Source organism: Oncorhynchus gorbuscha, linkage group LG13 (assembly GCF_021184085.1).
Source record: "Oncorhynchus gorbuscha isolate QuinsamMale2020 ecotype Even-year linkage group LG13, OgorEven_v1.0, whole genome shotgun sequence".
Classification (NCBI taxonomy): Eukaryota; Metazoa; Chordata; class Actinopteri; order Salmoniformes; family Salmonidae; genus Oncorhynchus; species Oncorhynchus gorbuscha.
Genome location: NC_060185.1, coordinates 2,205,618 through 2,220,837, shown reverse-complemented (window position 1 = coordinate 2,220,837; position 15,220 = coordinate 2,205,618).

Sequence of the window (15,220 nt, the reverse complement as noted above, 5' to 3'; positions counted from 1 at the left end):
GAAATAGGACAGACACTGAATCATGTTTTTACTGTCTGTTTTGCCATTTATGAATGTTAGTCAATGCATTTCTATTGGCTACAGTAGTAAAGGCCAAATTCAATGTTTTATCATATCATTTTTAGAATAAATCATTTTAATACCTAAAGGGATCCTACAATTCAAAATCAAATAGCTAAATGATCCGTCCGTGGTATGACCTTAAGACAATTCCAGATGCTCCCCCATCCCCCATTAGTCAATTATAGTAAAAAGCAATATTGTCTGTATATATTCGATTTGGGAAATCCACACTGAGTGAGATTTTAGACACAGGAGGGGGGGGGGGCTATGTCTTTTACCCATGGGAGTGAAAACTAAACTTGTGCCCTGAGCCCTAGGATTTGTAGGCCTATGTGGAAAAAAATGTTCTGACAAGTTCGCAATAAACAGGGGCACTTCAAACTGGACCCCATTCACAACGGTAGTGAGTTGATTAACCTGCCACAGCACACACAATTACTATCGTCAAAAGAACGTCACCATCAACCCGTCTACGGTAGACTGTTCTGTGGTCAGGGTACAGACGCGCTCATTCTGCGCTCAGCGTCAGTCCATTCCAAGAGTGCATTTAGGAGGTTTGTAGCGTCTTTGTCTGTGCGCTTCTGTTGATGATCAGCTGGGTTGAGATTGACAAGAAATGACTCACAGAAGACTGTATTTCAATGAAAGTGATTCAACAAAACGATGTTCTACCGAAGGAGATTCTGATAGAGATCATCCACCGTTGAAGACAGACTCATCTGCTAACAGTAGCGCAAACTGCCACGGACACGACAAGAGGTGAGTGTCATATTTTCAGAGTTGTATCAATGATAGCCTTACTATAAAGACAAAACAACATCGTATTCCTGACCGTTACGCGTTGTTGGATGAAGGCTACATCGATGGTTAGACTACGATTAAAAAATGTTTAGTCTACAGTCCCCAAAAGTATTTTTAGTCGATGATTGGACAGTATCTGTGTCCTCGTGGATGAAGAAAACAACGGATGTTAAGTAGCCTTTCTCCGTGTCCAAAGGGACCCAATGGAAAAGGAAATACACTGGACTCTATAGCCCAGGATGGACTGTTTAGGAGTGCTTAACATAGACAGTCCATGAAATTGACTAATTGGACACTAGCTCTTGCTATTCGTTTTATGTTATGTCAAGAGGACACTGTCTGTCCGTGTCCCCTTGATTTTGTGAAGGAAGCCTATACTTAAAGAAAGTGTAGCCTGCTTATCCAATGTATAGCCTACTTTTCGACACAGGAAATACAAATATAAATGAATTCATTTAAATCATTTTAAAGATTTACAGTTCATATAATGAAATCAATCAATTTAAATGAATTCATTAGTTCCTAATCTATGGATTTCACATGACTGGCCAGGGGGCGCAGCCCTGGGAGGGCATAGGCCCACCCACTTTGGAGACAGGCCCACCCACTTTGGAGACAGGCCCACCCACTGTGGAGCCAGGCCCACCCACTGGGAAGCCAGGCCCACCCACTGGGGAGCCAGGCCCAGCCACTGGGGAGCCAGACCCACCCACTGGGGAGCCAGGCCCACCCACTGGGGAGCCAGGCCCGCCCACTGGGGAGCCAGGCCCGCCCACTGGGGAGCCAATCAGAATTATTTTTTCCCCCACAAAAGGGCTTTATTACAGACAGAAATACTCCTCAGTTTCATCAGCTGTCCAGGTGGCTGGTCTGATGAATAAGGTTGTGGAGGTCCTGGCCTGGTGTGGTTACACGTGGTCTGTGGTTGTGGAGGTCCTGGGTTGGCATGGTTACACGTGGTCTGAGGTTGTGGCGGTCCTGGCCTGGTGTGGTTACACGTGGTCTGTGGTTGTGGAGGTCCTGGCCTGGTGTGGTTACACGTGGTCTGTGGTTGTGGAGGTCCTGGGTTGGTGTGGTTACACGTGGTCTGTGGTTGAGGAGGTCCTGGGTTGGCAGGTTACATGTGGTCTGTGGTTGTGGAGGTCCTGGGTTGGCATGGTTACACGTGGTCTGTGGTTGTGGAGGTCCTGGGTTGGTGTGGTTACACGTGGTCTGTGGTTATGAGGCCAGTTGGATGTACTGACAAATTCTCTAAAACAACTTTGGAGGTGGTTTATGGTAGAAAAATGAACGTACAATTATCTGGCAACAGCTCTGGTGGACATTCCTGCAGTCAGCATGCAGTATTCACACCCCTTGGCTAGTCCCACATTTTATTACGTTACTTGTTTTCAACGCCCAGGGAACAGTGGGCCTTGCTCAGGGCCAGAATGACAGATTTTTACCTTGTCAGCTCAGGGATTCGATCCAGCATCCATTCGGTTACTGGCCCAACGCCCTATCCACTAGGCTACCTGCCGAAGGGGCCCAAGAATATACAAAGTGGTCTAGTTAACCCAGAAGCGAGTAGCAAACTCTCTCATAAGTAGCCAGCCCAGCGTTGCCATGGTAATGACCCACTCACCAAAGGGAAGAGGGGAGAGTCTTTTTTCCAATGCCTTCAGAGTAAGTTTAGGTGGTCAGATATTTGTTCCTGTAGCAGGTGATCTCAGAGCCACCCCCTTGTGTGTTAATGGCTTGGTTAGTAATTCTTCAATCGGGCTGGCGATGGGACAGGCTGGCTATTGGGACAGGCTGGCATTGGGACAGGCTGGCATTGGGACAGGCTGGCTATGGGACAGGCTGGCTATGGGACAGGCTGGCTATGGGACAGGTAAGAGAGCTTCCCAGCCATTTTGACAAAGACTGTGCAATTGGAGATGACTCCAATATTGATCCTGTGGCAGATCATATTAATTAGAAATCTGGGCCAAGTTTAAGAATATCTTAAATTAATATGGTTAAATAGAGCCAACAGACAAGTGATCCCTACATATTACCACGGTTCCCAAAGGATGGTTTTACCTCCAAATAGGAAATGCTTATTGTGCCACAGAGGGGCCTGAGGTGATTTCTTCTGGTCCCAACGTCCACCTCTGTGCAATTTACCCCACAATGTTTTGGAGTTTCTAACAGTGGGGAGGTCCTTCGGCAGTGGTCTCACTGTGCTAAATATTCTGAGCCAGGGCTCCCCCACAGGCCTCAGACTCCATCTGGTACCAGCCTGGTTGAGCCCCTCCCTTCCATCTGGTACCAGCATGGTTTAGCCCCTCCCTTCCATCTGGTACCAGCCTGGTTTAGCCCCTCCCATCTGGTACCAGCATGGTTTAGCCCCTCCCTTCCATCTGGTACCAGTCTGGTTTAGCCCCTCCCATCTGGTACCAGTCTGGTTTAGCCCTTCCCTTCCATCTGGTACCAGCCTGGTTTAGCCCCTCCCTTCCATCTGGTACCAGTCTGGTTTAGCCCCTCCCTTCCATCTGGTACCAGCCTGGTTTAGCCCCTCCCTTCCATCTGGTACCAGCCTGGTTTAGCCCCTCCCTTCCATCTGGTACCAGCCTGGTTTAGCCGCTCCCTTCCATCTGGTACCAGCCTGGTTTAGCCCCTCCCTTCCATCTGGTACCAGCATGGTTGAGCCCCTCCCTTCCATCTGGTACCAGCCTGGTTTAGCCCCTCCCTTCCATCTGGTACCAGCCTGGTTTAGCCCCTCCCTTCCATCTGGTACCAGCCTGGTTTAGCCCCTCCCTTCCATCTGGTACCAGCCTGGTTTAGCCCCTCCCATCTGGTACCAGCCTGGTATATCCCCTCCCATCTTGTACCAGCCTGGTTTAGCCCCTCCCATATGGTACCAGACTGGTTTATCCTCCCATCTTGTACCAGCCTGGTTTAGCCCCTCCCATATGGTACCAGACTGGTTTATCCTCTCCCTCTCATCTGGTACCAGCCTGGTTTAGCCCCTCCCATCTGGTACCAGCCTGGTTTAGCCCCTCCCATCTGGTACCAGCCTGGTTTAGCCCCTCCCATCTGGTACCAGCCTGGTTTAGCCCCTCCCATCTGGTACCAGCCTGGTTTAGCCCCTCCCATCTGGTACCAGCCTGGTTTAGCCCCTCCCATCTGGTACCAGCCTGGTTTAGCCCCTCCCATCTGGTACCAGTCTGGTTTAGCCCCTCCCATCTGGTACCAGCCTGGTTTAGCCCCTCCCATCTGGTACCAGCCTGGTTTAGCCCCTCCCATCTGGTACCAGTCTGGTTTAGCCCCTCCCATCTGGTACCAGCCTGGTTTAGCCCCTCCCATCTGGTACCAGTCTGGTTTAGCCCCTCCCATCTGGTACCAGTCTGGTTTAGCCCCTCCCATCTGGTACCAGCCTGGTTTAGCCCCTCCCATCTGGTACCAGTCTGGTTTAGCCCCTCCCATCTGGTACCAGCCTGGTTTAGCCCCTCCCATCTGGTACCAGCCTGGTTTAGCCCCTCCCATCTGGTACCAGCCTGGTTTAGCCCCTCCCATCTGGTACCAGCCTGGTTTAGCCCCTCCCATCTGGTACCAGTCTGGTTTAGCCCCTCCCATCTGGTACCAGTCTGGTTTAGCCCCTCCCATCTGGTACCAGCCTGGTTTAGCCCCTTCCATCTGGTACCAGCCTGGTTTAGCCCCTCCCATCTGGTACCAGCCTGGTTTAGCCCCTCCCATCTGGTACCAGCCTGGTTTAGCCCCTCCCATCTGGTACCAGCCTGGTTTAACCCCTCCCATCTGATACCAGTCTGGTTTAGCCCCTATAGCAGGAAAACGCAGAATGAAGTGGATTTCAGATCCATTTTGATCTGTTTGAATGCTCTGTTCTTTACCTCCCTTTAGAATAGTCTGAGGACATAGTCCCAGCCATGTCAACTTTAGAATAGTCTGAGGACATAGTCCCAGCCATGTCAACTTTAGAATAGTCTGAGGACATAGTCCCAGCCATGTCAACTTTAGAATAGTCTGAGGACATAGTCCCAGCCATGTCAACTTTAGAATAGTCTGAGGACATAGTCCCAGCCATGTCAACTTTAGAATAGTCTGAGGACATAGTCCCAGCCATGGCAACTTTAGAATAGTGTGAGGACATAGTCCCAGCCATGTCAACTTTAGAATAGTCTGAGGACATAGTCCCAGCCATGTCAACTTTAGAATAGTCTGAGGACATAGTCCCAGCCATGTCAACTTTAGAATAGTCTGAGGACATAGTCCCAGCCATGTCAACTTTAGAATAGTCTGAGGACATAGTCCCAGCCATGTCAACTTTAGAATAGTCTGAGGACATAGTCCCAGCCATGTCAACTTTAGAATAGTCTGAGGACATAGTCCCAGCCATGTCAACTTTAGAATAGTCTGAGGACACAGTCCCAGCCATGTCAACTTTATAATAGTCTGAGGACATAGTCCCAGCCATGTCAACTTTAGAATAGTCTGAGGACATAGTCCCAGCCATGGCAACTTTAGAATAGTCTGAGGACATAGTCCCAGCCATGTCAACTTTAGAATAGTCTGAGGACATAGTCCCAGCCATGGCAACTTTAGAATAGTCTGAGGACATAGTCCCAGCCATGTCAACTTTAGAATAGTCTGAGGACATAGTCCCAGCCATGTCAACTTTAGAATAGTCTGAGGACATAGTCCCAGCCATGGCAACTTTAGAATAGTCTGAGGACATAGTCCCAGCCATGGCAACGTTAGAATAGTCTGAGGACACAGTCCCAGCCATGTCAACTTTATAATAGTCTGAGGACATAGTCCCAGCCATGTCAACTTTAGAATAGTCTGAGGACATAGTCCCAGCCATGTCATCTTTAGAATAGTCTGAGGACATAGTCCCAGCCATGTCAACTTTAGAATAGTCTGAGGACATAGTCCCAGCCATGTCAACTTTAGAATAGTCTGAGGACATAGTCCCAGCCATGTCAACTTTAGAATAGTCTGAGGACATAGTCCCGGCCATGTCAACTTTAGAATAGTCTGAGGACGTAGTCCCGGCCATGGCAACTTTAGAATAGTCTGAGGACATAGTCCCGGCCATGGCAACTTTAGAATAGTCTGAGGACATAGTCCCAGCCTTGTCAACGTTCTTCTCTTTCGCTGCTCTGAGAATTTCCTCCTTTACCTGATGATGTCGCATGTTGACCATGATGGGCCGTGGCTAGCCTCCCTCTTTCTGCTGTCTTCTGGGCCTGTGGGGACTCTGGTATCTTCAGTGGCGTTCCAGCATGTTCAGGATTTCCTTCTGTAGAAACTGTATCATGTCTTTCTCTTCTGCCATTTTAGGAACCCCTAAGATTGTAATACTTCAGAGACACCCCCTGTTATCCAAATGATCAACATGGTCCTGTAATTTTTGCAATTCCTTCTGGATTTCGTCTACCTGACCTTTTGTTGTGAAGGTGCCGTTCTTCAATGTTGCAGCATGGTCCTCTGCTTCACTGTCGCGGGTGGCCAGCATATCAACGTTCCCTTCCGTTTACTCCATCGCGGTCTTTGTTTCTGACATGTCTTGTTCAATATTTTGGGTTGACAAACTCATTTCTCAGATTTTTGGATGCAAGAAAGGTTCTTGAGTGTCTGGCTTTGCTGGCCCGTAGCCTCCATTTTCTTGCTAAGCTTGGACAGTCGTGTCTGCAGTGAATCCTTTATGCGCTGTGGTTTGCAGCTATCCCGGTTAGACATGTGTAATGTTTGGTTGTAACAAAAATCTGTCTTTCACTTGTATGCGTGTCACTATGCCCCAAAATGGGTAAATATTGTTGCCAAAATCAATTTAAGCATCGAGTTCGATGAAGCTCCTCATCTACACAGCCATCCTCGTCGAGAGCACACGTGGTTACCCTGGTAACAGTTTTGTTTTAAATCAGCGTGAAAATCTATGGCAAGAATTGAAAATGTCTTGCAATGATGAACAACCAACATATAACAGTTTAAATATTTTTTTTTAAGAATTTGAAAAATATTGTACATTCCACGTGTGCAAATCTTTTAGAGACCCACCCAAAAAGACTCACAGATGTAATCATTGCCAAAGGTGATTCTAACGTGTGTTAACTCAAGGGTGTGAATATTTATGTAAATAAGATATTTCTGTATTTAATTCTCAATACATTTCTAAAAACATGTTTTTACTCGGTCATTACGGAGTATAGTGTGGAAATGGGTGAGAGGACAATGCAACAATTGAATCCATGTTGAATTCAGGCTGTAACACATCTAAGTGTGGAATAAATCAAGGGGGTATGAATACTTTCTGAAGGCTCAGTCCTTCCAAACCTGTTCTTCCATTACACATTAGACCGGGTGCATATGACCAAATATAGTTACACTTACATCCAGAGTGTTTGTATTATCATGCCAATTCCTTGGCTTATATTGTGATTCCAAATGGAAAACATGTTGGCTTGACAAGGAGCAATGGAGTTAGCAAGAGCACAAACAGATCAGGGAGCAGGTTCGGGTCTGGGAGCAGGCTCAAATCAGGGAGCAGGCTCAGATCAGGGAGCAGGCTCAGATCAGGGAGCAGGCTCGGGCCTGGGAGCAGGCTCAGATCAGGGAGCAGGCTAGGGTCTGGGAGCAGGCTCAGATCAGGGAGCAGGCTCAGATCAGGGAGCAGGCTCGGGTCTGGGAGCAGGCTCAGATCAGGGAGCAGGCTCGGGTCTGGGAGCAGGCTCAGATCAGGGAGCAGGCTCGGGTCAGGGAGCAGGCTCAGATCAGGGAGCAGGCTAGGGTCTGGGAGCAGGCTAGGGTCTGGGAGCAGGCTAGAGTCTGGGAGCAGGCTCAGATCAGGGAGCAGGCTAGGGTCTGGGAGCAGGCTAGGGTCTGGAAGCAGGCTCAGATCAGGGAGCAGGCTAGGGTCTGGGAGCAGGCTAGGGTCTGGGAGCAGGCTCAGATCAGGGAGCAGGCTAGGGTCTGGGAGCAGGCTCAGATCAGGGAGCAGGCTCAGATCAGGGAGCAGACTAGGGTCTGGGAGCAGGCTCGGGTCTGGGAGCAGGCTCGGATCAGGGAGCAGGCACAGGTCTGGGAGCAGGCTCAGATCAGGGAGCAGGCACAGGTCTGGGAGTAGGCTCAGGTCTGGGAGCAGGCTCAGATCAGGGAGCAGGCTCGGGTCTGGGAACAGGCTAGGGTCTGGGAGCAGGCTAGGGTCTGGGAGCAGGCTAGGGTCTGGGAGCAGGCTCAGATCAGGGAGCAGGTTCGGGTCTGGGAGCAGGCTCGGGTCTGGGAGCAGGCTCAAATCAGGGAGCAGGCTCAGATCAGGGAGCAGGCTCAGATCAGGGAGCAGGCTCGGGCCTGGGAGCAGGCTCAGATCAGGGAGCAGGCTAGGGTCTGGGAGCAGGCTCAGATCAGGGAGCAGGCTCAGATCAGGGAGCAGGCTCGGGTCTGGGAGCAGGCTCAGATCAGGGAGCAGGCTCGGGTCTGGGAGCAGGCTCAGATCAGGGAGCAGGCTCGGGTCAGGGAGCAGGCTCAGATCAGGGAGCAGGCTAGGGTCTGGGAGCAGGCTAGGGTCTGGGAGCAGGCTAGAGTCTGGGAGCAGGCTCAGATCAGGGAGCAGGCTAGGGTCTGGGAGCAGGCTAGGGTCTGGAAGCAGGCTCAGATCAGGGAGCAGGCTAGGGTCTGGGAGCAGGCTAGGGTCTGGGAGCAGGCTCAGATCAGGGAGCAGGCTAGGGTCTGGGAGCAGGCTCAGATCAGGGAGCAGGCTCAGATCAGGGAGCAGACTAGGGTCTGGGAGCAGGCTCGGGTCTGGGAGCAGGCTCGGATCAGGGAGCAGGCACAGGTCTGGGAGCAGGCTCAGATCAGGGAGCAGGCACAGGTCTGGGAGTAGGCTCAGGTCTGGGAGCAGGCTCAGATCAGGGAGCAGGCTCGGGTCTGGGAACAGGCTAGGGTCTGGGAGCAGGCTAGGGTCTGGGAGCAGGCTAGGGTCTGGGAGCAGGCTCAGATCAGGGAGCAGGCTAGGGTCTGGGAGCAGGCTAGGGTCTGGGAGCAGGCTAGGGTCTTGGAGCAGGCTCGGATCAGGGAGCAGGCTCAGATCAGGGAGCAGGCTAGGGTCTGGGAGCAGGCTAGGGTCTGGGAGCAGGCTCAGATCAGGGAGCAGGCTAGGGTCTGGGAGCAAGCTAGGGTCTGGGAGCAGGCTAGGGTCTGGGAGCAGGCTAGGGTCTGGGAGCAGGCTAGGGTCTGGGAGCAGGCTAGCGTCTGGGAGTAGGCTCGGGTCTGGGAACAGGCTCGGATCAGGGAGCAGGCTCGGATCAGGGAGCAGGCTCGGGTCTGGGAGCAGGCTCGCGTCTGGGAACAGGCTTGGATCAGGGAGCAGGCACAGGTCTGGGAGCAGGCACAGGTCTGGGAGCAGGCTCAGATCAGGGAGCAGGCACAGGTCTGGGAGCAGGCTCAGATCAGGGAGCAGGCTCAGGTCTGGGAGCAGGCTCAGATCAGGGAGCAGGCTCAGATCAGGGAGCAGGCCCGTGTCTGGGAGCAGGCTCGGGTCTGAGACCAGGCACAGATCAGGGAGCTGTCAGCTACCACAGGACTTGACCAATCCCCTATTAGAGTCCTGAGTTAATTCTGGTCATGTCTAATGGACTGGGCTTCTGATTAGAGTCCTAAACTCATTCCTGGTGAGGTCACTTGATCAGGAAAAACTGAAATCCATAATTATGACGCATGATGAACAAAATGTGTGTTTTACCGGCTGCTCAAAAGGCAGACATCAGCCCAAAAATCAAATGAAAGAAAATGCTTATCTTAAGTAATACAGGGACTAGACAGTACAGGGCCAGGCTATATCAGTGATACAGGGACTAGACCGTACAGTGCCAGACTATAAATGTGATACAGGGACTAGACAGTACAGGGCCAGGCTATATCACTAATACAAGGACTAGACAGTACAGGGCCAGGCTATATCAGTGATACAGGGACTAGACAGTACAGGGCCAGGCTATATTAGTGATACAGGGACTAGACAGTACAGGGCCAGGCTATATCAGTGATACAGGGACTAGACAGTACAGGGCCAGGCTATATCAGTGATACAAGGACTAGACCGTACAGGGCCAGGCTATATCAGTGATACAGGGACTAGACAGTACAGGGCCAGGCTATATCAGTGATACAGGGACTAGACAGTACAGGGCCAGGCTATATCAGTGATACAAGGACTAGACCGTACAGGGCCAGGCTATATCAGTGATACAGGGACTAGACAGTACAGGGCCAGGCTATATCAGTAATACAGGGACTAGACAGTACAGGGCCAGGCTATATCAGTGATACAGGGACTAGACAGTACAGGGCCAGGCTATATCAGTGATACAGGGACTAGACAGTACAGGGCCAGGCTATATCACTAATACAGGGACTAGACCGTACAGGGCCAGGCTATATCAGTGATACAGGGACTAGACAGTACAGGGCCAGGCTATATCAGTGATACAGGGACTAGACAGTACAGGGCCAGGCTATATCAGTGAGCTGCATTAAATTGAGATGGGTACTTCCACCATCCGCTGCACTTTAATCATTCTGATATAGGTAGTCTCTCTCTTCTCTCTGGCTTTTTAAAATCATGTCTGGTCTGGTATCTGACCTGCCCAATTAGGGCCCCCTCTCTGCTCCGCCCCCAGACTCTGGTTACGTCCCAAATTACAGCTTCTTTTCTATATCGTGCACTACTTTTGAACAGGATCCACAGGGCTCTGGCAGTGTGCTATGTAGGAAATAGCTTTCATAGGGCTCTGGTCAAACTTAGTGCACAATGTAGGGAATAGGGTCCCTTCTCTCAACCACCAGACTGTGTCTGTCATTGTGAAATCACTGACCTCCTGTGTCTGTGTGTGTGTGTGTGTGTGTGTGTGTGTGTGTGTGTGTGTGTGTGTGTGTGTGTGTGTGTGTGTGTGTGTGTGTGTGTGTGTGTGTGTGTGTGTGTGTGTGTGTGTGTGTGTGTGTGTGTGTGTGTGTGTGTGTGTGTGTGAGAGAGAGAGAGAGATCTATATATTCAGTTACAATATCAGATATCAACCTTGTATTTTAGCCTGGTCCTATACATCGTTAGCAGTGTGGTATTGTTGTTGCCTACACATTTCCAGTCCCAACAACGCTGAACAGCCAACTTGAAAACATTAAATAAACAACAAGTAGTGTTTGTCGAATGCTTCGGCAACAACAGGTGTAGACTAACAGTGAAATGCTTGGTAAACAACAGGTGTAGACTAACAGTGGAATGCTGACTGATGGGTCCTTGGTAAACAACAGGTGTAGACTAACAGTGGAATGCTGACTGATGGGCTCTTCCCAACAACGCAGAGAGAAACATATAGAAATAACCACAGTAACAACATAAGGAATACGTTCACAATGCTAATATACACAGGGTACCAGTACCGGGTCGATGGGTACCAGTACCGGGTCGATGGGTACCAGTACCGGGTCGATGGGTACCAGTAGGTGGGTACCAGTACCGGGTCGATGGGTACCAGTACTGGGTCGATGGTTACCAGTACCGGGTCGATGGGTACCAGTAGGTGGGTACCAGTACCGGGTCGATGGGTACCAGTACCGGGTCGATGGGTACCAGTACCGGGTCGATGGGTACCAGTAGGTGGGTACCAGTAGGTACCAGTACCGGGTCGATGGGTACCAGTACCGGGTCGATGGGTACCAGTACCGAGTCGATGGGTACCAGTACCAGGTCGATAGGTACCAGTAGGTACCAGTACCAGGTCGATGGGTACCAGTAGGTACCAGTACCGGGTCGATGGGTACCAGTACCGGGTCGATGGGTACCAGTACTGGGTCGATGGGTACCAGTACCAGGTCGATGGGTACCAGTACTGAGTCGATGGGTATCAGTACCGGGTCGATGGGTACCAGTACCAGGTCGATGGGTACCAGTACTGAGTCGATGGGTACCAGTACCAGGTCGATGGGTACCAGTACTGAGTCGATGGGTACCAGTACCGAGTCGATGGGTACCAGTAGGTACCAGTACTGAGTCGATGGGTACCAGTACCGAGTCGATGGGTACCAGTACCAGGTCGATAGGTACCAGTAGGTACCAGTACCAGGTCGATGGGTACCAGTAGGTACCAGTACCGGGTCGATGGGTACCAGTACCGGGTCGATGGGTACCAGTACCGGGTCGATGGGTACCAGTACCAGGTCGATGGGTACCAGTACTGAGTCGATGGGTATCAGTACCGGGTCGATGGGTACCAGTACCAGGTCGATGGGTACCAGTACTGAGTCGATGGGTACCAGTACCAGGTCAATGGGTACCAGTACTGAGTCGATGGGTACCAGTAGGTACCAGTACTGAGTCGATGGGTACGAGGTAGTTGAGGTAGATATGTACATATAGTTGGGGATAAAGTGACTAGGCAGCAGGCCAGATAATAAAAACTGTGGCAGCAACGTGATGAGTCAAAAGAGTTAGTGCATAAAGGGTTAATGCAGGTCGTTAACCTGGACGAACTACTTATCAGTCTTATGGCTTGGGGGTAGAAGCTGTTCAGGTTCCTGTTGGTTCCAGACTTGATGCATCGGTACCGCTTTCCGTGTGGTAGCAGAGAGAACAGTCTGGAACCAACAGGCTGGCATATTTGAATTTTTCTCGGGCCTTCCTCTGACACCGCCTGGTATAGAGGTCCTGGATGGCAGGAAGCTCGGGCCAAGTGATGTACTGCGTTGTTCGCACTACCCTCTGTAGCCTCTTGCGGTCGAATGTCAAGCAGTGGCCGTACCAGGCGGTGATGCAGCCAGTCAAGATGCTCTCAATGGTTCAGCTGTAGAACTTTGAGGGTATGAGGACCCATGCCAAATCTTTTCAGCCTCCTGAGGCGGAAGAGGTGTTGTCATGCCTTCATTACGACTGTGTTGGTGTGTCGGAAACATGATAATTCCTTAGTGATGTTGAGGAACTTGGAGCTGAAGACCCACTCCCCTACAGCCCTAACACTTATTAATGAAGCCGTTGACTGAGGTGGTGTACTCCTCAATGCCATCGGATGTATCCTGGAACATATTCCAGTCTGTGCTAGCGAAACAGTCCTGTAGCTTAGCATCTGCTTCATTGGGCCACTCCTGTATTAAGAGCATCACTGAACATATTCCAGTCTCTGCGAAACAGTCCTGTGGCTTAGCATCCGCTTCATTGGGCCACTTCTGTATTAAGAGCATCACTGAACATATTCCAGTCTCTGCGAAACAGTCCTGTAGCTTAGCATCTGCTTCATTGGGCCACTTCTGTATTAAGTACATCACTGAACATATTCCAGTCTCTGCGAAACAGTCCTGTAGCTTAGCATCTGCTTCATTGGGCCACTTCTGTATTAAGCACATCACTGAACATATTCCAGTCTGTGCGAAACAGTCCTGTGGCTTAGCATCTGCTTCATTGGGCCACTTCTGTATTGAGCGTGTCATTGGTACTTCCTGTTTGAGGTTTTGCTTGTGAGCAGGAATCAGGAGGATAGAGTTATGGTCAGATTTGTCAAATGGAGGGAGAGCTTTGTATGCATTTCCTACTGGTAGAAACGAGATAAGACCCAGATTTAAAAAACAAACATAGGATATTACAGTTCTCGAACGGAGCTCTCCAACCTGTTCCGCACGACAATGAACAAACAGAGCAGTTGCACAAACAGACTGGATCAGACCAGTGAAGTCCTGGGTGTTGAACTCCAATGTATTCTGAGTGGGAGGTAGAACCATCCATCCTGGCCTAACCACCATCCGTCCAGCTGTCTTCCTCCATACGGAAGCAGTAGTCTTACCTCGCGACCTCAAACACAATTATGTCAATTATGTCATTTCTAAATGCAATTATCTCAGAGAGATGGTATGTCCAGTTGGTCTGTCTTTAACCTTCCCAAAGTGCAGTAAATTATTCAACGTATGTTCCTACTGCTTTTGTTGAGATGTACGTAGCCTATATAATGGGGGTTGATGATTGATATGCTCATTGTGATGTACGTACCCTATATAATGGGGGTTGATGATTGATATACTCATTGTGACCTATGTACCCTATATAATGGGGGTTGATGATTGATATACTCATTGTGACGTACGTACCCTATATAATGGGGGTTGATGATTGATATACTCATTGTGACGTACGTACCCTATATAATGGGGGTTGATGATTGATATACTCATTGTGATGTACGTACCCTATATAATGGGGGTTGATGATTGATATACTCATTGTGATGTACGTACCCTATATAATGGGGGTTGATGATTGATATACTCATTGTGATGTACGTACCCTATATAATGGGGGTTGATGATTGATATACACATTGTGATGTACGTACCCTATATAATGGGGGTTTATGATTGATATGCTCATTGTGATGTACGTACCCTATAAAATGGGGGTTGATGATTGATATGCTCATTGTGACGTACATACCCTATATAATGGGGGTTGATGATTGATATACTCATTGTGATGTACGTACCCTATATAATGGGGGTTGATGATTGATATACTCATTGTGATGTACGTACCCTTTATAATGGGGGTTGATGATTGATATACTCATCTTGGAGTTCCTTGCAGTAATTATGTATTTGACCACAGCTTTCCAGTATACTGGGTCCAGAACTCATGGGGGTTTGAACAATTTATTTCAAAGTATATTTGGTGTGAGAACAAAAGGGAGAGGAGAAGAGTAAATAAGAGGAGAGGGGAGAGGAAAAAGGAGGAGAGGAGAGAATAGAGAGGAGTAGAGGGGAGAGAATAGAGAGGAGGGGAGAGAATAGAGAGGAGGGGAGAGGAGTAGAGGGGAGAGGAGAAAGGAGGAGGGGAGGGGAGAGGATTGGAAATGAGTAGAGGGGAGAGGAGAAAGGAGGAGGGAAGAGGAGGGGAGGGGAGGAGGGGAGAGGATTGGAAATGGGGAGAGGAGAGAAGTGGAGAGGAGTAGAGGGGAGAGGAGAAAGGAGGAGAGGAGAGAATAGAGAGGAGGGGAGGAGGGGAGGAGGGGAGAGGAGTGGAGAGGAGTAGAGGGGAGAGGAGAAAGGAGGAGGGGAGAGAAGAGTGGAGGGGAGGAGGGGAGAGGAGTGGAAAGGAGTAGAGGGGAGAGGAGAAGGGAGGAGGGGAGAGAAGTGGAGAGGAGGGGAGGAAGGGAGAGGAGTAGAAGGGAGAGGGGAAAGGAGGAGGGGAGAGAATAGAGAGGAGTAGAGGGGAGAGAATAGAGAGGAGGGGAGAGAATAGAGAGGAAGGGAGGAGGGGAGAGGAGTAGAGGGGAGAGGAGAAAGGAGGAGGGGAGGGGAAAGGAGGGAGGTAGAGAGGACAAGAGACAATATCGCTCAT